The 24,180-nt window shown below is 47.3% G+C and overlaps 1 non-coding gene across 1 annotated transcript; it reads left to right on the top strand.

Moving 5' to 3' along the window:
• The first annotated feature begins 17,043 nt into the window (after window positions 1-17,043).
• Window positions 17,044-17,148, top strand: LOC116889427. The gene has a single exon (XR_004386392.1). It is a non-coding gene; the product is annotated as a U6 spliceosomal RNA (small nuclear RNA).
• The last annotated feature ends 7,032 nt before the right edge of the window (window positions 17,149-24,180 follow it).

The following is a 24,180-nucleotide window of genomic DNA, read 5'->3' as shown; positions in this document are numbered from 1 at the left end:
CCCCATTCCTGCCCTGAGCACGCTGCTGTCATCCTTCTCCATGAGGCAGTTGCTAGCTCTCTCCCATAAACCATTTTCCCCTGGATTTCTGCTGGGGAGCAGAAGACTCAGCTCCCAGAGATTCTCCTGCTGTGCGTGAAGCTTGGACAACACACAAGGACACCATGCTTGACAGTCAGCAAATAATAGGGCTCTGGGTTTCCACCTACTCTGGGAGCCCCCCTGGCAACTCATCAGGAACACCCCCACCACCACCATCTGGAAGAGCTTTTGAAAGAAAAAAAAAAAAAACGATTCAACAGGACATGGTTTTTGCAAGGTAACAATGGTTGTCCACAGCAGCCTTTAGTACAGTGGTTCTCAACCTTCCCAAGGCTGCCGCCCTTTAGTACAGTTCCTGACATTGTGGTGAACCCCACTCATAACATTATTTTCGTTGCTACTTGGCAACTGTGATTTTGTTATAAATTGTAATGTAAATATTTTGAGAGATAAGAGGTTTGCCAAACGAACGGGTTGCGACTCACAGGTTGAAAACCACTGCTCTAGAATGTAAGCTCCTTAAAGTAGGGGTCTTTTCTTTGTTCATCACTGAACAATCATTTCTGTACCTAGTAGAAACTTGTTAAGTGAGCGTCCAATGGGCTCATAACTAATAAACAGACTAGGGCAATCCTGTTATATCTGCATAAAAAGGTGACCCTTTAACAGTGCAGTGTAAGAGTTGTGAAGGAGCCAGGCTTACCTAGGTGGGGAATTCGCACAGGACCAACACTGGTCCTTCTCCCAGCTCCACTATGCCTGGGCTCCCAGGTCTGGTGTTTGGGCTGAAATGACTGAGAGGCTGGGCTCAGCTGGGACTGTCGATTGGATCGCCTCCATGTGGCTTTACAGATTATGCTCCCGCCTAGCATGGCTAACTTACATGACAGCCACTCCAAGGCAGAAGCCCAGCTCTGTCCTGCTCTTGACTGAAGCGGTCATCAGCACATCTGATATTAAAGAGGAGGAGACACAGACAGATCCCACTCAGCACAGCAAGGTTTGATGCAAAATCTCGGAGTTACACTGTGTAGTCTTCATTCTCAGACACTGAGAACGGAACCCAGAGCTTCATACAAGCTAAGCAAGGGCTCTACCATGGAGCTATGATCCCAGCTCCACTCTATATTTGGAGGCTGGAGAGATGGCTCAGGGGTTAAGGGCACTGGCTGCTCTTTTAAGACATCCAGATTCAATTCCCAGCATCCATGTGACAGCTCACAACCATCTGTAACTCCAGCTCCAAGAGATCCCTGTGCTTTCTTTTGGCCTCCATGAGCACCAGGGATGCACATGGTGCAAAGACAGATGTGTAAACTAAACATCCATACACATAAAAAACAAGAATAAATGAATCTTAACAAATGCAATAAAATCTGTGTGTTTTAAAATCACCCCCAAAAGAGAGCTAGAGAGATGACTAGGCAGTTAAGAGCACTTGTTCTTATGCAAAGGACCTGTGTTTGGTTCTTTTTTTTAAAGATTTATTTATGTATATTTATTTATGTATACGAGTACACCATCGCTGTCTTCAGACACACCAGAAGAGGGCATCGGATCCCATTACAGATGGTTGTGAGTCACCATGTGGTTGCTGGGAATTGAACTCAGGACCTCTGGAAGAGCAGTCGGTGCTCTTAACCCCTGAGCCATCTTTCCAGCCTTTGTGTTTAGTTCTTGATACCCACATAATGACTTCCAAGCATCTGTATCTCCAGTTCCAGGGAGATCTGATGTCCTCCTCTGCCTGGAGGGTGCTAAGCACACATTTGGCACACATACATACACACAAGCAAAACACTGGTACACATAAAGCAAAATCAGTCTAAAAAGCACTTAAAATCACCCCCAAAGGAACCAGAGAGGTAATAGGGGAGTAGATATGGCCGAAGTATATGATCTTCATATGTGGAGGTGTCAAAATGATACCTACTATCTTGTTGATTTAAAAACTAAGCTAAAAACAAATACAAACCCAAATTAAATAAATAGAATAACCAGGCATGGTGGTGTATGCTTGTAATCCTCCCACTTGAGAATTAAAGGCAGGAGGGTCAGGAGTTCAAGACCATCCTAAGCTACACAGTGAGTTCAAATCCAGCCTGGGCTACATGACACTCTGTCTCAAAACAAGTTAAATAAAACCACCTCAAAGAGTAAATAGCTAGAAAGCTATAAGGGAGGTTATAGTTCAGTTAGTCAAGTGTTAGCCTTGGAACCATGCGGACCTGAGTTCAAAATTCACATCAAAATGCCAAGCTCGGTAGTATATGCCTATACTTCTAGCTCAAGGAAGGCAGAGACAGGGAGATCCCTGAAGTTGGTGGGCCAGCTGGGAGCTAATTGGCTAGTTCAGGCCGGTGAAGAGACCCTGTCTTTAAGGAGGTGAGGTGGTTGCTGTTTCTAAAGATGATACCTGAAGCTGTCCTCTGGCCTCCCTATGCATGTACACACACACACACACACACACACACACACACACACACACACACACAGAGAGAGAGAGAGAGAGAGAAAGAGAGAGAGAGAGACAGAGACAGAGAGACAGAGACAGAGACAGAGACAGAGACAGAGACGGGGGGTAATGAAAATCTTGAGCATTGTGCACTCATTCTTTTTCACAGAGCTAATATTAGATGTGTAGCATGTTAAGCTCTGGGTTGGACCATGTATGGGGTTTTGAGGTAAATAAAATGTACATTTTATCTGCCCTCATATACCCTGCACGATGCTTCAAACTTAGACTCCGAAGGCTCTGTCAAGGAAGCATTCATAATTACAGATGGTGAATGCTTAGTTGGGGGAGACGGTACCCTGAGAGGACAGAGGCTGACTTTAGATCTGAAGTCTCTTGCTACCCTAGAGACTATGTCTGAGGCAAGCTTATAAGTGAACTTCCTTGGGAAGGTAATCCCAGCATCATGGATAAGCCAGGGAAAAAGCCAGAGAGAGTGGCCTGAACAGGCCATCATTGTGACTAAATGTCTCAGTCCCCTAGAACACAGAAGGTTGACAGTGCAGACTACACTCAGATTGTGCCACCTAAGGATAAGGAATCTGGCGTTTACTGCTTAAATCCTAATCATAGAAATACTTATACTCAGGGACATTGGGGCCAAGGGTCTCAGGACTGGCAGAAAGAGAAGAGGATTCCAAGGGAACAAGGCTCTCACCTCACAAATGAGTGAGCTTCTCAGGAGATGAATTCAAAGGTCAAGAACACAGGATCTGTACCCAATCTGCATGTTTTCTGTTATATGTGGATGTGGTGGTTTAAATAAAAATGGCCCCCATAGGCTCATAGGGAGGAGTACTATTAGGAACTGTGGCCTTCTTGGAGGAAGTATGTCACTAGGAGGCGGGCTTTGAGATGGCAGAAGCTCAAGCTTGGCCAGTGTATCAGCTTCACTTCCTGCTGTCTTCAAATCCAGATGTAGAACTCTCAGCTACCTCGCCAGCGCCATGTCTGCCTGTGTGCTGGCACGCTGTTCTTCATGATGATAATGGACTAAACCACTGTCCTATAAGCCACCCCAATTAAAGGTTGTTCTCTACCAGGGTTCCCTTGATCATGGTGTCTCTTCACAGCAATGGAAACCCTGACTAAGACTGTGGATTCTCAACAAACCTCACCAACATGCCAGCACTTCATGCAAGTACCTTAGTGTTTCTAGATTTCTCCTTTCTGTGAGTTTACAGTGATCATCAGTCACCGTGGACCACCCGCCATCTTCTCATCTACACTTTGTGCAAATGGAAAACAGGGCAACATTGCTTTTGGGTAGACAACCAAGGTGGGGCTGTCTGTGTCCAGGAGAAAATCTTTCCCTGTGGTATCAGGTGAACAGCCCAAAGCTCTGACCTCATTTCTTTGGCATGGTCTAGGCTGATAAGGCTTTTAGCCATCATTTACACAGTCCTGGGCCAGGGGACCTTTGTCCCCAGTGCAGACACCCTGATAGGAAAAGTTAGTACGAGGCAGAAGACAGGAAATCAGAGATGGTGTTACTGACACTTGGATTTATCCTGCGCCTAGGCTGGCTGACTGCAACCTAAGATTCCAAGAGCGGGTTCACATGGCTAGACGCCACGGCCCCAGGATCACAGGCACACTGTGGGTGGGGCCCTGAAAATGCTAATAAGTCAGAGCCAGTGATGGGAGAAATAAGGGAGCAAGAGGAAGAATAGGTATTGTTAGGAAGGCGAGGTAGCACTCTTCTTTTCAAACTCAATGGAATTTCCGTAAAATTCTCAAATAGTGTTGGTCTTAATGACCCTCTTAAAAGCATCCTTCTTCAATTCCATTGTGACCAAATATCAAGTGCATGTGGTACCTTGCATCAAGTAATGTTGGCTTATTTATTTTTAAGTCAGAAATAACAAGACTGTATAGTGACTGAATCAGGAACACAGTCCCTGGACACTTGTCAACTGTCTCCCTGCTATGACGGCTCACCTCAGGTATGGGTTTGCCTGCAGGCTCTGGAGTGTTCTCTCACACAATGCATCAGCTCTGGTTCTGTCCTGGGTCACTGTCACCCTAAGAACACCAAAATGGGGGTGGGGAAGAAGAAGGGAGAGGAGCAGTGGAAGGAAGTGGAAAACCAGAGAGGAATTAAGTGGAAGGGGAGCCAAGAAGTGCTAGAAAAGAAAGGAAAATGAAAGAAACCAGGGAGGAGGGGGAGAAAGGGAGGGGGATGCAAGAGGAGGAAGGCGTGGGGAGAGAATTCTACTGGGGTGGAAAAGCAAATTCCTCAGCCTGCGATAAACACAATCCCAGATGCAGCAAGATGACTGCAGTGGGGGAATCATTCAAACTGTGAATTCCTGAGAATGGAAAATGAATTCATCTGCGCTAGTGGATGGAAAACTCAGGGATTACGGTGATTTGGTAGACTCAGTATCGCATGCGCCCTATACCTGAGCTTGGTCACAGTAGTGGGTGATAAAGGGGACAGGAGTAAGGGTGTACAGCCATGCACCCAGCAGCTTCTCTGGTTAAGTTGCTTCAGAGGGGGCAAAAGGGAAGCCAAAGCTGGAGGAAAGGAGTTAGAAGCTGAAAGCTGAGGTGAAAGACCAGGAGGCTTCAGAAGACAGGCCTGAGAAGCCCTGGTAGCGGGATCACCTGAAGATGAGACCCTACAAGTTTGGGACAAAGAGGGGGGGCAAAAGGAAGAAAGCTACCAGACATCTGAGAACAAAAGCCTCTTACACAATGGGCATGGTAGTGCGGGCCTCTGAGCGCAGCACTCAGGAGGCACAGGTAGCTAGATCTCTAAATTTGAGGTCAGCTTGGTCCACACAGTGAGTCCCAGGCCAACCTTATCTCAAACACACACACACACACACACACACACACACACACACACACACACACACACCATGCATACACACATGGGAAGTAACTCAATGGTTGGGACTGCCAGAAAGACCTGGTTCATCCCAGCACTTAAACAGATAGAGTTGTGCAACCCCCCCAGAACTCACTATGGGCTCAAGCTAGGGGTAGTCTCTCATTACAGAAGGAATGGTATGTCCTCTAAATTCATGGAGGACAGCTCAACTCTTACGGTGATGGGATTAGGTGATGAGACCTTCAGGAGATGAGGCAGTGTGGTGAGGGTGGAGGAACCCTCACCAATGTGTCTAGTACCTTTGACAGAGTCCTCAGAGTTCCTGCCCTCTTTCCACATGCAAGGGTGCAAGGAGAAACGACCTAGAAAGGAGTCTCCCCAGAACCGCCCCTCATGGTAGTCCTAAGGGTCCACCCCCAACCTCCAAAACCATGAGGGATAATACTTCCATGCCTTGTAAGTCACCGTGCCCACAGTATTTGGCTATTGTAGCCCAAATTGACTAAGACACTTTGCAACTGGTTAGCTCTCTCCCCTTCTCACCCTACTTCTGCTCTGCCCTTAGGGCGTGTCTGGGGAGGATTTCCCCACAAATCCTCACTTTGGTTTGCTTTGGGGAAAACGGAAGTAATAGGTCTGGCTGGACAGTAATGACAGTTGTCACAGGAGGTCCCTCACTGTGGTACTAGAGAGCCATGCAGAAGAGAAAACAGAAACTAGGATATGGGAAAGGACTTGCCCACAATGGTACAGCAGGTGAGCGGAACTGCCTTCCTTAGCCCAGCATTGCCAACTGCCTTGATGGCCCACTGGAAAGAGCTAGGGTTTGCCGGCAGTCATGCGAGAAGCCCTATAAACTTTGGAAGGGAGCTGGCATTTCCTGGGCCCCGCTGCCAAGGCAGTCCAGGGCTAGTTAGGCAAGCAGAAGAAAGACAGGCAACATTCCCATCCAAGACATCCGAGAAGAGATTGATCCCTTTCCATCGACAGACTTCTCTGACTCAGGCCTGCACAGCCCCCAGAGATCTGCAGCTAGAGGCCTCCTGGTTAATCAAACCCTCAGTCTCCATGGTTTCTAAAGGACAATCCCCCAGGACAGGACTTGCTAGGAAGAGACCAGAAGCTGCAAAAAGCACCCTATGAATAAATGGTCAGGGTTCCATCCGGAGACACCCACGGTGGCTGATGAGTCATCCCAGGGCCAGCTGTCACCACAGAGAGCTATATATAGAAGGGACAGGCCAGAGGGGTGCTGGGACCTAAAGCAAGGGAGAGAAGCAAATACCTAGGATGTGAGGCCCCAGCTGGGGGGGGGGGCAGGGCCAGATCACTTGGAAACTGTATCCTTAGCTCCCCAAAAAGAGAATGTGGGTCAACAATTCCCCAGCATGGGACCGTGTGTGTGAACTGGAAGCCACTAGCAACGGGGCTGGACTACAGCTCTGCCAGCGCATTAATGATGAATAGTGCTGGCCACAGTAACTCAGGAAGGCTGGTTCCCTGCACTCATCACACAGCCCCTATCCAGTTCCTCACAAGTACACAAAGCAGGCGTCTGCATGCCACTGATTAAGTAGCTGGATGGAGTGCGGCCTCCATGCTTGGTTCGGCTGGACTATCACCATCCTGCATGCTTGCCACCAGACGTACGTGGCTATTGAGTTTGAGATGTGGTCAGTCTAAACTGAGATTTGCTGTTAAGTGTGAAAGTCACAGGGGATTCTAAGGCTTAGTTTCAAGAAAATAACGTGGAACAGCTCATTAATATTTTTTGCCTGCATTACATGCTGAGATGGTAATATTTTGGATAAATGGTGTTAAATAAAATATACTATTCAAATTACCCTCACCTGTTTTCTTTTGAACGCTGTTCAAGGTCCATTTCTACTGGACAGTGCTGGGTTACAGGCTAGAGGCCAGAACCTTCAGGAAATCCTGGCCATGCCTTCTCCTGATGAGTGCAGCCTGCTTCCTGGTTCAAGGCTGCTTTGCAGACAGTGCCAGCAGCCGGCTGCAGCTCTGCTTTCGTTTGGAAGATCCAGGCTACACACAAAATCCCCTGAGTGTCTATGACCCCAAAACTCACCCTGTATGCCTTCGTCCAGGGGAAAGGGACAAATCTTCTCGGGAACTGTTTCTTTCCTTCCCTGGTTAGCCCTGAAGGAAGCCCCACCCTGTGTGTGACTAAAGAGAGAGAGAGAGAGAGAGAGAGAGAGAGAGAGAGAGAGAGAGATCAAGCTGCTTCTCAAATTGAAGCAGCTCTTTTCCTCACATGTACTACCTCAGAGAGAGAGTGCAAGGAGTGAAAGGCAACGAGAGAGGCTTGAGAGAGACAGATACAAAAATGTCACTTCTGCTGTCCACCGAGAACCGAGGAGAGGAGGAGGAACGTGTTCGCATGTGCATGTGTTGACCTGAGAAAAAGGTTTAGGAGGGATGCAGGCACAACAGGGTGGAACAGAAAAGAGATGGGGCTCAGGGGGTTCTGAGAGATGATAGGTCCCCCTTTGTGTCACTTTAAATTATTCACATCAGAACAATGGAAAGAATATAGCAAAATAAAAAATGCATGGAGACTAGGAGGGTCTGGATCCCTGTGGGGTGGAAACAGCACAGGAGGAGGAAGTCCTCAGAGTTGACTGTTCGCCTTAGACAATAGGCCCAGGATACACAGAAGTATCCACAGTGCTCCTCACTCAATCCTCTTTCAGACTGGTTGACATCTGGACCTATTTTGAGGTAAGCCCTCACTGACCAGGCCAGGATCCCCTGGACGACCCAAATTTAGTCTCATCAAAGCACCATTATGTGCCTGCAGGTGAAGCTATCCCTAGAGAGAAGCATTCTGAGAAAGTGGACCCACCCTCAGTCATGCCATTTGGGTCATCTACAAAGGACATTTGGGACAAATGTCTCAGGTTCACACGACTAAACACCACAGACTAACTGGACCTGGTGGCACAGGCCCATGATCCCAGCTATGCAGGAAGCAGAGAAAGAAGGACTAAAAGTTCCAGGCTGCCTGGCCTATAGAGCAAGGCCCTGTCTCACAAAGGAAAAAGAGGGCTGCAGGTGCAGCTCAATCACTTCCCTAGCATGTGTGAAACCCTGGGACCAATCCCCAGCACTACAAGAAAGGAAAGAACACGGCCAGCTGAGTAACTGAAACATCAGGTATTTACTTTCTCATAGTTCTGAAGGCTAGAGGTCTGTGTTCAAAGGTCAGCTCCTTCTGCGGCTTGTCTCCTTGATTGGAAGAAGGCTACATCACTACTACCTGCTTTTTGTCTGGGAGAGGGGTTACAAAACAGGGTGTTTCTGCATGGTCCTGGTGGTCCTGGAACTCACTTGGAAGACCAGACTGGCCTCAAATTCATGCCTGCCTCTGACTCCCAAGTGCTGGAATTAATAGCATGTACCACCATGCCTGGCTGAACATTTCGTTTTGAAAACACATACATGTGTACATGCATGTATGAGTGTGTGTGTGTGTGTGAGTGCATGTGTGTGTGAGTGTGTATGTGTGTGTGAGTGCATGTGTGTATGAGTGCATGTGTGTGTGTGTGTGTGTGTGTGTGTGTGTGTGTATGTGCATGCATGCATGCACTGAGTGTAGGAGTGCACATGCCACATAGGACTACCTCAGATGTAGATCCTTCTCACTACCTTGTTTGAGGCAGGGTCTCTTGCTGTTTGCTGCTATGTAGCCAAGGCTGACTGGGCCAGTGAGGTTCCAGACAGTTTTCTGTGTCTGCCTCCCATTTCTGCTCAGAAGATCTGGGATTACAGATGTGTTAGTTAGCCCATCCAACTTTACACAGTTCCAGGGCTCTGAACTTGGGTTTTCACATTTGCATAGCAAGCACTTTACTCACTGATCCATAATCCAACCTCTGATTATGACGTCTCTGTGTTCGAGCTCCGTCTTATAAGGATGTGGGTCACTTTGAATAAAGCTCTCTCTAAGGACCCCATTTCAACTTCATCATCTCATCAAAGGCCCCACCTCCAAAATCAGTCACAGTTCTGAGGTTGTGGAGGGGGACACTTCAGTGTACTGGAGGAGGGGGGCACAATTCAAACTCTAACAAGGAAAAAAAAATTAAGGCCAAGCCAGACTTCTGCACCCGATAAAGCTCAGAATCCCTTGCTGTGCTTAGAGCCTCCTGCATGTGTACATGCAACTGAAGGCAATATCCCTTCAAACCAAAGGCTTCCGCTGAGAGCTCCATCTTCCATGGAGCAGCGTTTTATATCCCCGGTCCCCAGGTCAGTGCCTGGTCCAGCAGGAAAACTATGATGGGACCAGAATAAAGCTGTTAGACAAGGTTATGTTCATTTAGTAGGTTTTCACCAAGGAACATGTCTCCAGAATGAATTAGGGCTTAATTTATGACCAGTTGAGATTGTGTATGATTTTAAAAGGGTGGGAGGGGCGTGGGAATAAGCACCAAGCAAGCTAGCTCAGCAAGTCACAGAGGAAAGATAACTGTCTCGCAAAAGCTGTTCTCTGACTGTCACATGTGCCCACACTTACACTCAAACACACACAAACACCATACACATGCTCACACACACACACACACACACACCACCACCACCACCACCACCACCAACAACAACAACAACAACAACAATAACAATTAAATTAAATGGAGCTCAGGAGGTTTTCTTCAATTAACAGAATGCCTGCCTAGCACACACCTTCAAAGCCCTGGATGCTAGCCCAGCACTACATAAACTGGGTATGATGGCGCACATCTGCAAACCCAGAACTAGGGAGATGAAGGCAGGAGAATCAGAAACTCAAGGTCATTGTCAGCTACATACAAGTTTCCATCCAGCCTGAGATAAGTGAGATTTTTAAAAATGAATGAATGAATGAATGAATGAATGAATGAATGGATGGATGAATGAAATGTAAGATTTAAGAAGGAAAAGGACAAAGAGCAGACCATATTTCCCAAGATGGCTGGCTGTAAGATCTTCTATAGCCCATGCCTTTCTTACATTCCGATGTTAGCTTCTTTCCCCCAAACAGGGTCACACTCTATACCTCAGACTAGCTTCAAACTTCCAGTGATCCTCATTTGTTAGTCTCCCAAGTGCTAAGACATGGCCCTTCCCATCCAAGGACTGGGGAGATGATTCATGCAGTACCCATGTAAAAAGCCAGACACTGTGGTATACTCTTGTAAGTATAGCTTGGAGTTCCGGTGTACAGAGGCAGAGACAGCCAGGTCCCTGAGGCTGACTGGCCAGCCAACTTAGCCTAATAGACAAGCCTCGGGACCCAGTGAAGAACACTGTCTCGAAGGGGCGTGGGGATTGTTGAGGGAGTGAGGAATAAGAGTGATAGAATGGGGCACTGAACAATCAAAGTATATCATACAAGTCTACGCCATTGTCAAAGAATGAAGCATAAATACAGAAATGTTCAAAAACTTTAGAAAGAGCAAAGGTCCCAGCCAGCTATGGATGGTAGCATGTATCTATGATTCCAGTACTCGGGAACTGAGGGCTAAGACAGGAGGATGGCAAATTTGAAGCTACCCTGACCACCTACAAAGACTTTGTTTTAAAAGCATATTTTTAGCAAACTATATTTTGAAGAGTTGGATGTGAGTTCAGTTCTCAGCACCCTCATAGAGCAGCTTACAATTGCCTATAATTCCAACTGTGGGATCTGGTGTCCCCTTCTGACTTCTCTGGGGACTTGTACTCATGTGGACATACCCACGCAGAGATACTTACATACATACACAGAACTTTTAAACATTATGATTATTTGTACTTTCCCGTGTAGGGGGACAGGTTTTTGACAATGGTGGAAGTGTCATTATGTGACCCCCTTTACTTTTGAAATACAATCACCATGCTATAGGGAGGCCCATCCTATACAAAGAGGCCACATAGGGATGCGCCAGGTGAGGCATGTCAGCTAACAGCTGACGTCATTGGTTTACTAGGACTCAGCTCCAGGCCAATTGCCTAGGAAGAAGGAAAGATAATCAGAAGAGACACAGAACTGGACAAAAACTCTTCTAACTGGGGGCAATTAAGTCCTAGTACAATGTGGCACTATACCAACATGGCAGCTAATTAAGTCACTAACTTTTATTTTAAACATATTTGATTAATTTTTTCTGTGTTTTTAATGTGCATGGTGGGTACATACATGCCATATCATACATGTAGAGTTCAGAGGTCAGTTTGCAGAAATTGGTTCTCTCTTCCCTCTGCGTTGGTCCCAGAAATCAAACTCATACTGTCAGATTGCATAGCAGTCCACCTTAACCCTCTGAGGCATCTCACCAGATCCTATGTCACGAAATTTTAGGGTAATTCATTACACATATGATTGGCTCTTTTTCTTCTTAAATTTTCACCATAATTATAATTATAAGAAGAACACAGAGTCCAGTGAGATGGCATTTGTCATGCAGCCTGACAACTTGAATTCAATTCCTATGTCCCTGTGGAAGGAACCACTGAAACCTGCAAGGTGCTGACTCTTTTCTTTTTTTTTTTTTTTTTTTTTCTTTTTTTTTTCGAGCTGGGGACCAAACCAGGGTCTTGCTTGCTAGGCAAGCCGCCTACCACTGAGCTAAATCCCAACCCCCCTCTGACTTTTTTCAAAACCTCTGTCAGGTGTTTTAGCACATGTGTGCACATGTATGCACATGTTCACACACACATGCACACGTACAAGTAAATGAACAAACAAACATAACCGGAACAGAGATCATACAAAAACCCCACCCAATTGGACCTGTTTCCACATTCCTGGCAGCTGGCCTGGACCTAGATACTAGGTGCCAGGCTGCCAAAATTCACAGCCTTTCTTTACCACCTCTTAGTTGTCTAAGCTAGGATAAAGAAATGAACACTGCAGCCTCGGTTACCACGTCTTGCAAAATAAAACCACAACTGAGCCCTTTTCCCTAGGCAATGGGGTAGAGCCCAGGCACCAGGCCGCATGAAGAACTCAGAGCATGCCGGGCCTGTGGTCAGCAATGGGTAACCATTTGCTGAGACAATGTTACTCAACATCTCCCTTTCCACTTCCTAACAGGTGGGCTGACAAACATGCCATTTCTGGCAGCCACACAGCTGACCATCTTTTTCCATTCACACTGAGGTCACCAGCTTGGCCTGACACTTATTTGCTTTGTAAAAATGTCAGCAGCTGGGCCCCAGTCCCTTCCGCACAAGCTTGTGGGAAGTCAGCGCCCCCCCTTCCCCCACCTCTGCCCTGTGTTTGAGTTCTGTCCTTGTCACTGTCATCTTATTCCTTTGCCTTACAAACCGCAGATTAACTGAAGACAAAATACAGACTCAGCATTGACCTCAATACCTGATTTTTAAAAGTCCCTTGGCCTGGCCCACAATTGTGGGACACAGAACAAGCCGACAGTCAACAAAGACAGTTGGCAGGGCCTGAAAACCCCTCCAGCTTGGCCTGTTTATACAGTATCTGAAGGGTACCACCCATAACATGCTCTGGTCCCTCTACCAAGTGGAGGACATATGGAATCCACTTCCTAGAGGGGACTTCCACAGCCCCCAGTAAGCAGGCAAGGCCATGCCTGGACACTTGCAGCTTCCATGAGCACTGTTTGCTGCCCTGGCCACCCTTCTGGGTGTCAGCAAAGCCAGAATCCAGGCCCGACCTAAAGTAATGGAAAAGCAAACGGCAGAAAACAAAGCCAGCCTCAGAGACCCTTTCTATTTAATCTAGGCCCGCCTGAACACTTGATTCTCCAGTTTCCTAAATCCCTGTCTTGATTCTCCATGCTTTTGCCACTGTCACGCTATGAGGGAGCCCAGCTTTACAGGGACCACCGGCACATTTCCACCCGTGGGACTTCTTTCTCATTCTTCCATTTGTATAAAAAGCTTCTCTGCCCTGTAACCCCTCCCCCTCCCCACTGACCCTTGCTCCCCCTTCTGGGTGGCCTCTGCCTAACCTCCACAAGGTCCCTCAGCACCTGCACCCCTCTTTCCTGTGGCTCTAGGCTGTCAGGCTTTCCATTAGTCCCTCCAGCTCAGAGAAGTCCTCACCCAGTCCCTTGAGTTGCCTTGAAAAATGACCTCCAGTCTCAAATGAACCAATTGGTTCTATACAAAGGACACCTGGAACTTTCTTTGCACACCAGCTCATTCATCAGGGGCACTGGCGGTAGTTGGTCGAGGACAAATCCCATTGTATGAGACACTCTCCTCTTTATAGGATGCCAGGCATCCTTGGCACCCCTGTCTAGTAAGACCAGTAACACACACATACACACACACACACACACACACACACACACACACACACACACGCATGCACACACGCACGCATGCGCGCGCACACACACACACGTGCGCCTCAGTCTGGCAACCCAAAACTCACCTCCATTTCCTAATATCTCCCACAGAGCAGAATGGTTCCTACATAAAGAAACAGTATTCACCTTAGAATCAGTAGTTTTTCCTTCCCCACTACTCCCAGGCGCTATGTCCTCACAGGACAGTGTCCCTCATGGTCTTCAACCCAGAGCAAGGCCATGGCCGCCACAGCTACTCACCCACTGTGAGCAAGGGCTCCAGGCTTTGTGGAGGAACTAAGTCCCCAGCTATAACTCTACAGTAAGGATTAAGTGTGGGTGGTCCCTGCAAGTTAATTCTCAGCAAAGCTCCTGCAGAGAAATCATTTGTGTAAGCCCACACCCCCATCCTCCTTCCACTGTTGACGCTGTTTCAAAGATGAAATAAAACAGAACCCAAGAGCCAGCATTGCTCAGAAGAGCTCCAATGGCGCTATCTATTCAAGGCCCACTGAGTCCGAATTCCCAGGTCAGCCCTGGGCTCTCAGTGCAGATGCCTTTTCTGTGACACTACTTGCCTGTAGCTGAGAAGGGAAGAAGGACTAGATAGTCTTTCAAAGAAAGAGGACAGGAAATGAAAATACCCACCCCCATCAGGCTTCTCTGTTCTTCCACATAGTGTGAGACTACGCTTGTCTTCCACCAGTCAGTCCCTCAGATGGTGTTACCCAGACCACTTGCCAATCTCCTGCCAGACACCCTGGGCCATTTAACGTTTTGAAACAATAGGGTTTTTTTTTGTTTTGTTTTGTTTTTTTAAAGATTATGTATGTGAGTTGCTGTTTTCATGCACACCAGAAGAGGGCATCAGATCCCATTATATATGGTTGTGAGCCACCATGTGGTTGCTGGGAATTGAACTCAGGACCTCTGGAAGTGCCCTTAACTGCTGAGTCATCTCTCCAGCCTGAAACAATAGTTCTTAACACTGATAGCTTCCTACTGATGTCAAAACCTCCCCGTCAGATAGGAACAGTCCAGGAAAGAAGACTTCCTTTCTGATGGGACATTCTTGTATGGATGAGGTGCAACCTATACTGGCCCTTGGTCATGAATATGTGACAATCTCTCTTGAAAGAAGTCATGGCGAGCCAATAAAGGTGGTGGCCCTTGTGCATAGCTCCACTGGTTTAAAAATGCAGCAAGAGATCATGAGAGAAAGCTTTCAGAGGCCACTGTGGCTCCTGAATGTGTCAAATTTATGTGGGCTGCTAAAGAGAGGAGTCATAAAGCAAAACGACCTTGGTGGACTCAAAACCCATTGCCCCAGTGTGCAGCAATTGGAGTCGATGGCAGTCACTGTGGATAATAATGCCGCATTGTCTCGTACTTGCTCTGTGTTTCACGTGGGCTTCATTGGCTTTCCCCAGCATTAGGACATCTGTCTCCCAACTACTCCATGAAGGCAGGCCAAGGTGGTTGTCCCAATCAACGTGATGCCTGAAAGGACTCAGTGGTTGGTAGCATTGGCACAGGAGGAGAAGATGGGGGCTGGTTGACCCCAAGTCTAGCATTCATAGGAATTGAAAGATGTAAATACACCATCTTGAGGTAATTGATGCTTGATTTGTGGGAAAGCTGTACTCTGGGGTCAGGTATGAAGATACACACTTATAATCTCAGTACTCAGGAGACTGAGGCAGGAGGATGGACATTTCAAGGCCAGCCTGGCCTACATAGTGAGAAGGTATCTCAAGAAGTAAAAAGCAGACTAGCAAGACATCTCAGTCAGTTGAAGTGTTTGCTACCAAGCCTGATGAGCCAAGATATAGCATACCCACACCCACTCACACAAATGAATAAATTAAATGCAATAATAAAAATTAAAATGTTTTAAAAGAAATAAAAAAAAAGCAACATTGCATTCTGGTTTTCTAACCGAAATCGCTAAAGATCTAAGCCAAATGCTTCCACAGCTCTGTGGGACTTAGAAGACAATGCTCGTGCTCTTTTCTGAAGTCAGTGCCTGGGAGCCCACCCTTTCTATCTGAGGCACTAGCTCCAAATAGAAGGGCAAGTTGTATAAACCAGACTAGTGAGTGAGTCAAGGTCATTGCCCCCACGCTTGGCAACCTGAGTTTAATGCCAAGGAACCATGGGGAGAGAAAAAGCTACCTCCATGCATTCAGCTTCATATACATACAACAGAACATTGTATTTACAAAAAAAAAAAAAAAAGACTCCTGGAGCTGCAGAGATAGCTCAGTGGATAAGCGTTAGTGGCTGTTCTTCCAGAGGACCTAGGTTCAGTTCCCACAACCAACATGGCAGCTTACTGCCATCTGGAACTCTAGTTTCAGAAGATTCAATGCCTGTTTTTCACTTCCATGGGCACTAGGCACACCTGTGGTGTACAGATGTGCATGCACATGTATTTGAAGGAGAAGGAAGAAGGGAGAGGGGAGGGAGAAAAGGAGGAAGGGGAGCCAAAGAAGAGAGAGCAGGAGAGGGAAGAGGCAGCAATTGGAGTCGAGTCATTTTTCTCTGGGGGATGTGGCCACTGGTAGGCTACCCATAACTCAGTATATGACTCCTACACCCATGTGAATAGGGCAGGGTTATAAACTCGGTGCATTAAAAATAAATAATAAAATAAAAGCAATAATGGAGCTTGGCATGGTGGTACACACTTGCAACCCCAGAACTTGGAGGGGGGGGTCAAGAGGGTCAGGAGGTCAGCCTGGGCTACACAGTGAGTTCCAGGCTATTTGACCTATGGAGTGAAAATATGAATGAAACAAAGGAAATAAAAGTGAGTTAAACACAGTGGACACTGAAGCCCAGCCCACATGTACCAAACATCCACATGTACCAAAGAGAGCTCACTATTCTTCTAGCCTCCATGCCATCCCAGCATACTAACCTGCTACCATACAATTTAGGGTTTTTGTTATAGCTGACACAACCCTGTCTGCTTCCTGTGTCCTTGCAGCACAAAAAGGGACAAATGGGTTCCCTCACGCCTCCTTGTAAAGGCACTTATCTCGCTACCAGAGAGAACCCTTATGAACTGATCCCTCCAGAAGAGCTCACCTCTCGATACTCGCTGCATTAGTCACTTTTGTCATTGCTATAACCAAATACCTGACTGGCATGACTTCCACGAGGAAGATTTATTTTGGCTCACGGTTTCGGAGGGATTAGTCCGTGGTTGCTTAGTCCCGTGCATTCAGGCAGAACGTCACATCAATGATAGTGTGTGGAGAAGCACGGGTGTTTGCCTCATGGCAGACAACAAGCAGGCAGAAATGAGGACCATAAAAATGGCCAGAGCAGTGATCACTTTGGCAGCACATATAGTAAAATTGGAACCGTACAGAGATTAGCATGGTCCCTGCCGCAAGGATGACATACAAGTTGGTGAAGTGTTCCATATTTTTATGGAGGGACCTAAGGAGAGGGGAGGGAGAAGAAAAAGAGGGGAGGACCACGTATTAAAAGGGACAGGGAAGAAGTCCAGAGGGCTAGGAGAGTGAATAGAAATAAGTAGCAATGGGGGATGGGGAACTTGGGGAACCACTAGAAAGTACCAGACAACAGGAATGACAGAGTCTCCCAGGTCCCATTGGGGATGACCTTAGCCAAAATACCCAACAGTGGGGAGATGGAACCTAAAAAGATCACCTCCAAGTAGACATGGCCCCCCAGTGGGGGGATGGGGCCACCCACCCATCTAAAAATTTTTAACCTAGGATTGTCCCTGTCTAAAGGAAATGCAGGGACAAAAATGGAGCAGAGGCTGAGAGAAAGGCCTTCTAGAGACCGCCTCATCTTGGGATCCATCCCATCTGCAGACACCAAACCCCAGACACTGTTGCTGATGCCAAGAAGCACTTGCTGACAGGAGCCTGGTATGGCTTTTCTCAGAGGCTCTACTAGCTAGCACCTGACTGAGACAGATGCAGATACTCACAGCCAACCATTGGACTGAGTCCAGGAAACCCAATGGAAGAGCTATGGGAAGAACTGAAGGAGCTGAAGCGGTTTGCAACCCCATAGGAAGAACAACAGTATCAATGAACTGGACCCTCTCAGAGCTCCCAGGAACTAAACAATCAACCAAAGAATATACATGAGCTGGTCCATGTCTTCTGCTGCATATGTAGCAGAGGACTGCCTCATCTGGCACCAGTGGGAGGAAAAGCACTTGGTCCTGTGGAGGCTTGATATTCCAGAGAAGGGGGATGCTATATGGGTGAGGTGGGAGTGGGTGGGGGAGCACCCTCTTAAAGGCAAAGGGGAGAGAGATGGGGTGGGGGTTCTTGAATGGGAGACCGGGAAGGGTGATAACATTTGAAATTTGAAATGTAAACAAATAAAATAATTTTTAAGGGGGGGGCAGAGGAAGGTCTAGTCCCAAGGGCCTGCCCTCTGTGACCTATTTCCTCAAAATCCTGGCCTCTCACAATGTCATCATATTACAAATCCATCAAGGGAAATCCATTGATCAGATCAGAACCCACACGTCTCTAGAATCACCTCCTCAGATACACCCAGAGGTATGCTTTAACAATCACTGAGGTGTCTGTCTCGCAGGCAATCAAACTGACATGGCTATCTAATCATAACCCTAGGACACTGGGTCTTAGGATCTAAATAAATTTGGGAGAGACACAAACATTTACAATATGGTAATAGACAAGCCTTGCTATTCAAAGTCACATCAGCATCATGATTACTGGTATCCCATTGGCCAAAGCAAGTCATATGACTAAGTTCAAGGTCAATATGAGTGGAGATAGGAGTCCTTTGGAGCCATATTTGCCACAGCTTAGCAAATGCACCTTAGTAAAAGCCTTTCTTCACCTATGTCATGACGGTATGGCCTTGTTTCCTCTCTCAGACCTTTGGCAGAAGCATTACCCTGTATTGGCTGACTCCTTGAAAAATCAGGCATGTCTTTATTGTATAACCTATGACATTCAATTCATTTTGAGGTTTATATTGAGAGACACAGTGCTGGTGCGCATAAGAGCCCTAAACTGGAAAGAACTCAAATGTCCATCATCAGAAGAGCAGATAAAGTAATCATAGCGTAGCCACCCAGGTAGGTGTTCTACACTTAAAGTGAATAAATTACTACTACATGCAACAACAAGATGAGTGTCCTAGACAGTGTTGAGCAAAAGAAACCACACACACAAGAATACATAGCAAGCATATGAGCTACTTACACGGAGTTCAAAAACAGACAAGCCAAGTCGGTGACTTCAGAAATCAGAATAATTCAAGCAAGCGTAGTGCCAAGCGCCTGGCATTCCAGTTGTTCTCTGGGAGCTTGAAGTGGAAGGATTACCTGATCCTAGGCGTTCAGGCCCAGCCTGAGGAAATATGGGGAAGACAAAAAGGACAGTGGTGACCCTGGTGCCAACAGTGACAACAGAATATCTTTGGAGAACAGCAACCGAGAGATGGCGAAAGGGGCTTCGGGGGAAGTTACTAGAAGGCCTGTGTCTTGGCCTAAGTGACCATGGTTGTATTCCTAGGTGTAAAGGCATAAGATCTGTCTCTAGTAATGCTGTGTGTGTTGTCTTCGTTGTCTCCATGGGACAGAAATAACAGTAAAGATGCATTTCCTGCACAGCTGCTGTGGGCAAGCTGGCAGACTTGGGAAGGAGTTTGAGGAGTGAAGAAGGGAAGGAGAGGGGGTAGGGTAGAGGGAGAGGGGAAGAAAGAGGGAAAGGAGGAGGGAGGGAAGAAGGGAAAGGGGTGGGAAGGACCTCACTGATGTCCCATCTGGCTTGTCCTGGCTCTTGCCTGCTCTTCCTGGCACAATGAGCAGGGGAAATCCCTTGTGCAGGAGTCCAGAAGGGCTTCCAACCCTGGTGGAAGATCCTTGGGTTGAGCATGGAAGTAACCCAACAGGGGTGGCAATGTGGGGGCTCCTCCTCTGTAGAAAATGCTTTGAAAATCCTTTGTTCCCCAGAGTTTCCCCAGGAAACAAGCTGGTAATGAACATCAGAAAACAACAATGATTAATATTGGGTGGAATAAAAATGGATTTCAAATCCTGCAGCTAATTTTGCCAGGAGACTTATTCCTGAGGCAGGCAGTGCTCTCTCCTCTTGTCAGACTGCAGAGTAAACAAGGAAGCCACAGGGCCAGGGTGAGCTTGTCACTCCTTGAGAGGAGAAGGGTGGGAGGAGGGAGAAGGAAGAGGGAAAGGATGGGGAAGGGAGGAAGAAGAGGAGGAGGGAAGATGGAGGCGAAAAGGGAGTAGAAGAGGAAGTGGAGGGGAAGGAAAGAACAGTCTGAAAAGGAAATATCCTAGGAAATGTAGCCCTCCCACTCTAGGCCCCCTCAGCTTGTCTTCCCCTAAGCCATGATGTCCCTTCCCCTGAGAGAGCCCGGGGGGGGGGGTGGGGGGTGGGCAGCAAGACTGCACAACAGTGGAAGAAAACCCCTTGTTAGAGAAAGAGGATTCTAGTTGGAGCCTAGAGGTTGCAGAGAGATTGTTGTCTTTCTAGTTCCTGTTGCAAAGGAAGTCTCAAGTACTTGCTGGCCCTGGCGCCGCAGCCTTCTTTTTTCCCCTAACTCGAGCAGGCTCAGGCCTACAGCTACTATCATGGCATTTGAAAAATGCCCATCCTTCCAGCTTCTTCTGTGATGGAGTCCAAAGGGAGCCTGGGTCTCCTCCGTTAGCATTTGATGTAAAAGATGTCAGTGTGATACTAGCTCTGAGCTCTAGGGAGAAGGGGTCAGAGCTTGTATGGGAAGGTCAAGTCTATTAAGACCTAATCGAAGCCAGGGTCCTTGCCAACTTCAGCTGTAGCCATTGAGAAAAAATCCTTCCTTTCCCACTATGTCTTTGCCTGTGCGTTCCTAGTTTCGGGTCCTAATGTTCCTGCCTTCTCAAGACTTCTCTAAGCCCATACCCAATCTCTCCAGTCAGGTCCCAGGCTCCAAAACCAGTTAGCAATGTCATCTACCCTACCTACATTTCCTATGTCCTGTCTCTATCAGCAACAGGGGAAGCCCTTACGTCACTGTCTGTCTTGGTTTTTGACTGTGAGTCAGTTTGTGTCAGGCCCCATTCCTTGACCCCTAAGGCAGCTGGATAAGCGCTGGGGGCCTTCTTTGGTTCTCATGACTTATTGGCTGCCTGTGTTGACAAATGGATGGCTCCCTTTTCGACTTCAGCAGTGTGGATTCTTCTCACTAAAGGCTAAGCGCTCGCTGAGTTGCAAGTTTGAGAAAATGAGGCCACCGTGGGGCTATTTCTGAGGAAAAGAAGGGCCCGCGGTGCCAGCACCAGCCCCATCCACCTCCCACAAGAATTGGGCACCATTATTTTTACATTGGGGAAAATTCCATCTCCTATTTCAAGAAAAACAGCTGAATCCGGCTGTATTGCCAGGGAGTGTGTGCACTGTGTGGGGAATGTGAAGGATTAACTCTTACAGATGGGACACAGCAAGGGACCCAGGGAGCTTCGATGGCTTTGCAATACCCGACAAGGTTCCGTTGCTGAACACGGCACTTATGCTGTTAGCTGTGAGATACCTGGAGGACAGCCCTGGGGTGGCACTGTGCTGGGCACACAGATAGAGAACAGGGTGCAGAGGCAGCCTCCTCCAAAAGAAGCAAGCAAAGATGGGGTTCCTAACATCCCCATCTTTGTGTCTCATTAGGGTGTGTCCCTGTCCTCTACCACAGATGTCCTTATAAGAAAGGGGAGTAAGGGACCAGGCATGGTGGCACAGGAACATTGGGAGGCTGAGACAGGAGGATCTCAAGGCCAGCCTGGGCCATGCGGTAAAACTGTGTTTCAAGGTAACAGAAAAGCAAGAAGGAAAGGAAATAGTCAGGACACAGATAGACAGGGAAGGCCACGAAAGGATATAGGGAAAGGTCAGTCATCTGCCAGCTAAGGCAAAAGGCCTCTAACCAAGTGTAGTGCACATGCCTGTACTCTCAGCACTCAGGAGAAGGAGGCAGACAGATCAGTTCAAGGTAGGTTCAATTGGTAGAGTGCTTACCTAGGATATACAAAGCTCTGAGATTAAGCCCTAGCACACCATAAACCGAGTCTGTTAATACATTCTTGTGATCTCCACATTTAAGAGTTAGAGAAAGGAGAATCGGAAACTCAAGGTTATCCTCAGCTACATAGAAAATGTGAGGCCAGCCTGGAATATATGAGACTTCTCTCCCCTTCCAGAGAAAACCAACCACTAACACCACTACCACCACCACCACCACCACTACCAACAACAACAACAACAACAACAAAAAAAATGGTCCCTTGGGACTAAGGAAAAGTATTTCAAATGCAAGTCTGAGGACCTGTCCTAGAATCCTCTGAAAAAACGGAAATCTGGGTGGGTAGCCCTCGGCGCCTTTATAGTGAGATGGGAAATGTAAACAGGAGACTCTCAGGAAACTGTAGGCTAGAGCACTTAATGTACACAGCAGAAAAAACACAAAAAGACACCCTGTTTCCAAATCAGGGAGAAGGCAAGGACAAGCACCCAAGGTTGTTTTCTGACCCACACACATACACGCATTGTGGCACGCGTGTGTCCACATTTACACACATGGATACTTGTGGGTAAGTGCATGCATACAGCCTGCTTCTCCCAATCCCCCTGAGCCCCCGAGAAAGCTGCTCTCTTCCACTCACCCCCATTGCCACTAGCCTTCACATTTCTCAGCCCACGCACACACTCTGCTCCAGGGATCCCCAGTTGGCCTAGTCTGGAAGGAAGGACACACATGAGCAAATTGGCACCATGTCAACCACACGTTCTGAATCACCTGGGACCCGGTGAACAGCTTGTGGAAAGACAGCAGACAGCTGTCAGTGCAGTCACTGGGAACATCAGTGTCCCAGGACCTCAGAGGGCCCCCACTGAACCCTCAGGAAGCTTTGTTGCCAAGGATGGTAGGCCTAGCGAGCTTGGAAGACCCTGGAAGGGGCAGAGTCATGCAGGCAGATGTGCAGATGCAGACACAAAGCGGCGCGGCATTCAGAAGACGAGGAGTCGTGAGCATCTCTTTCCTGTACAGTGGCCTCAGGGCTCAAACAACTGGCTTTTCAGAACTCTAGAGATATGGAGAGGAGAATGAATGAAAAATAGACAGCTAGGGACAGGGGAAGTAGGGGAGATACATGTAAAAGCCACATAACACTTCAAAACCTACCTTTGAGCCAGGGGCTGCAGTTTTATAACTGTAATCCCAGCACTTGGGAGGCTGAATGAGGAGGACTGTCACAGGTTCGAGGCTAGCCTGGTTACATGGTGAGTACCAAGGCCACCTGGGCCAAAGAGTAAGATCCTGTCTCAGTAAAACATACCCAGAAGAAAAGATCTTTACCAATCCTACAACAGATAGAGGGCTTATATCCAAAATATACAAAGAACTGAAGAAGTTAGACAGCAAGGAGACAAATAACCCTATTAAAAAATGGGGTTCAGAGCTAAACAGAGAATTCACAGCTGAGGAATGCTGAATGGCTGAGAAACACCTAAAGAAATGTTCAACATCGTTAGTCATAAGGAAATGCAATCAAAACAACCCTGAGATTTCACCTCACACCAGTGAGAATGGCTAAGATCAAAAACTCAGGTGACAGCAAATGCTGGCGAGGATGGAGAAAGAGGAACACTCCTCCATTGTTGGTGGGGGGCAGACTGCTACAACCATTCTGGAAATCAGTCTGAGGTTCCTCAGAAAATTGGACATTGAACTGCCTGAGGATCCAGCTATACCTCCTGGGCATATACCCAAAAGATGCCCCAACATATAAAAAGACACGTGCTCCACTATGTTCATCGCAGCCTTATTTATAATAGCCAGAAGCTGGAAAGAACCCATGCCCTTCAACAGAGGAATGGATACAGAAAAATGTGGTACATCTACACAATGGAATATTACTCAGCTATCAAAAACAAAGACTTTATGAAATTCGTAGGCAAATGGTTGGAACTGGAAAATATCATCCTGAGTGAGCTAACCCAATCACAGAAAGACATACATGGTATGTACTCATTGATAAGTGGCTATTAGCCCAAATGCTTGAGTTACCCTAGATGCCTAGAACAAATGAAACTCAAGACGGATGATCAAAATGTGAGTGCAGATCGCTCATGAGAGAGACACAGCCAGAATACAGCAAATACAGAGGCGTATGCCAGCAGGAAACCATGAACTGAGAACGGACCCTGTTGAAGGAATCAGAGAAAGAACTGGAAGAGCTTGAAGGAGCTCTGGACCCCATGTACAGCAATGCCAACCAACCAGAGCTTCCAGGGACCAAGCCACTACCTAAAGACTATACATGGACTGACCCTGGACTCTTACCTCAGAGGTTGCAAAATGAATATCCTAGTAAGAGCACCAGTGGAAGGGGAAGCCCTGGGTCCTGCTAAGACTGAACCCCTAGTGAACTAGACTGTTGGGGGGAGAGG

The sequence above is a fragment of the Rattus rattus genome, chromosome X, assembly GCF_011064425.1.
Source record: "Rattus rattus isolate New Zealand chromosome X, Rrattus_CSIRO_v1, whole genome shotgun sequence".
NCBI lineage: Eukaryota > Metazoa > Chordata > Mammalia > Rodentia > Muridae > Rattus > Rattus rattus.
The sequence above is the reverse complement of the archived record's forward strand: the minus strand, read 5'-3'. Positions and strand labels throughout refer to the sequence as shown.